Genomic DNA, 2,957 nt, shown 5'->3' on the forward strand with positions numbered 1-2,957 from the left:
TGTGTTCTGACCAAGGCAATAGACTAGGCCTGTTACTTCCCTTGAATGGCTTCCATAACTTCCTAGCCCTCCTTATATGTGTGTTAAAGATGCACAGCACTCATAAGTTTTTACAAATTTTATTCCAAACTACTTTGGGGCTAGTGGCATTGGTGATTCTAAATATATGGTCAATCCAAGAGTTTACCCCTCTGTCAATGCATTATTAGCTCCTGCTTTTGCCTTTTTGAAGCATAGCAGCTTTGCACATGTACAGAATTGACAGAGGACATACCCAGTTGCCATGCATCTCAAGCCTTGTTAGAACCCAGAAAAAATAAAATTTCAGTTGACATGCAGGATATCATTATCTACTACACTCCTATGTCCTATACAGGACATTGCATTTCCCCAAACAGGCAGACTCCTGAGAAAAAAGCTAACCTATTTTGTCTAGTCTTCCATCTCCAATTTCCAAAAGATTCTAGCTGATATTTAAGGATACTCAAGTGACAATGATGGGGAAGGCTATAGAAAATTCAAATTGTTTTATGCCCAGGGGAAAGGAATTCATTATAGACTAGTTACTAGAAATGAAATCATTAATATGAACTTTTCATTGAATCATCTGGTCCAAAACAGCTTTTGATCTAATAAAAGGAATCAGCAGGGGGGAGCCCTTTTAGCCGATACCTCTGCACCTCCACCAACTTCCACTTTTTTGGGGGGGGATTTGAATCAGCACAACTCCTCTTTTAACAGAAGATGCCTCTGCTGGAGCAGAAACCCTTCCCTGGGGTCCCACCCACTGATGCCAATTCAAGTCATCAGAGAGAAAATATGAGGTTTTCCAATGAGGGTCCATCAATATGCTTTTGAAAGAATGTAGATAGAAGACAGTGATCAGACCATCCCAATTGCTACAGAACTATGGTTTAAGTGAGAGCGCTGGTCCAAAGCAAAATAGCCACTCCCGTTCAGCAGCATTTTCTAACTATACTACAGTGGCAACAGCCACCCCCTGTATCACAGCAGAGGTTTCCTGAAGGTATATAGGAGGGCAGCTGTCAATGGTTTTACATCAATGAGTAAAGACTTGTTGCCATGACAATTTTATAATTTGCAAGCATTCTTGGTGTTCACAACACAGAAATTAATAGTGGGCTCTGCTATGACATTTTCAGTTCCTCCTGGGTTGTTTTGATTTGTCAGCTTCTACTTCACTGGAGCCCTGAGAGGTCTGGTGTTACAAGATGCGGTTTTGAACAAGTCATGCTTTTCAAGTGGCAATTCAGTTTGATCAGTGAAGTACGCTTGAAGATACTGAAGCAGGTGGCTACACTGAAACCTGCATCGGCAGAAAAGGCTGTGCCATTGCAGCGCAGCTATGAAGTAAATCAGTTGCAAACCTCTTATGGAAGATAAAGAGAACATTTCTGAGAAAAAACCATAGCCCATGAAAGAGGCAAAGAAATTTAGAGGAGCCCAAACCCTTTTGCAACAACCATAGCACATATCCATTTTGTGGCATTCATGTACCATATAGCCATTGGTGGAAGTCAAAGAAACTAGTGGCACAGGCAGAAGAGTTACAGCAATCTGCATTGAAAAAAACAGTTGTCGGTCCAACTTGTCAAAGGCATAAAGGTGGGACATTGCAATAATCCTACTGACAATAACCATACCCAGAAGACCTGTGCATACATGGTCAAAGAAGGTGACATTATATGCTGGGCCTAGATCATCCAATTATTCCTGGCATTGGAGGTGAGCACCATCACTGAATGCACAGAGGATAAAGAGCAGCAGCAGCTCCCTGAGAAATGTTCTAAGCCTCTCCCATTATAGAAGAATTTTACTACTAAATAACTGTTTGCTTTCTAGAGCTCAAGGCTTTTTGAAAATCACATTGACCTCATACACAACCCACTACCATGATTGCACGGTTTCAGCATTGCCGATGTTCAGAGAAGCAGAAGTGCTCAGTATTTTTGTCTGTTTAATTTTGGAGGGATACTCCACACATGAGCAGCCTTGAATCTAATGTTTTCATGAGTCATCTATATGGCTAGTGGTCAGGTTTTTGAGCCAGCTATTACATTAAAACAATCAGTCCTACATTGTACAGCAAGGACTTGACCCCATTTCTGTTAAACAACATATAAAAACTACAGAATGGAGGAACTAAATATCTGTTCCTTCTGGTATGGAACAAGAAACTGAGGTACAAGGAGACCTCTATTGTTCTCCAGGAAATTAGTTAGCTATAGAAGACAATGGCCCAGTTCGCACTCAGTGCTAAGCCAAACTATGACTTAGCACAAATATGCAGATGTGTGGGTTCCTGGAATGAAGAATGCAAATACTGTGCTCCTTCCCTGGTCCTGCTGTGCTACATAGGAATAAGTCAGGGTTTAGCATTGTATGAACCTGTAGCTGTGGTTGGTTTCTGCTCAAGCCATGAACAGCAAGCCAAGAACAAGCAAACCTCGAAAATAGGCTCAGATGCAATGCCAAATCTTGGCATAGTTCTGGGTGGCTGGGAGTAACAGGATGGGCGTTTGGGAGATGGCTTTCAGCAGACACAATTTTCACTCCAGGAACACATTTGCTCATTCATGCTAAGCCATGGTTTGGCTTAGCTTACATGCAAACAAGGCCAATGTCTAGCCACAGAAACTATCCAATATAGCTCATGATGAGAATTAGCATGGTAAATCTAAGCATGTTAATGCTTGCTGTCATAACTTTTCCCTTACAAGAAATAAAAATATTAAAGCAGCACAGCTTTACTTCCTCACTGTTGCAAGCTGAAACTGAGATTTCTGCTGCATTCTACCCTTTCCCTGGCTGGCTAAGGTTATGCTAAGGAGAAGTAATAGAACAGTTAAAAGTGGGCAGTGGACAAGAAGAGATTAAAATTAGCTCAGGAGCTTCAGTTTCAGTAAGGTGATAAAAATAGAAACAGGAGCAAGAAG

This window comes from Lacerta agilis, chromosome 2, assembly GCF_009819535.1.
Source record: "Lacerta agilis isolate rLacAgi1 chromosome 2, rLacAgi1.pri, whole genome shotgun sequence".
Classification (NCBI taxonomy): Eukaryota; Metazoa; Chordata; class Lepidosauria; order Squamata; family Lacertidae; genus Lacerta; species Lacerta agilis.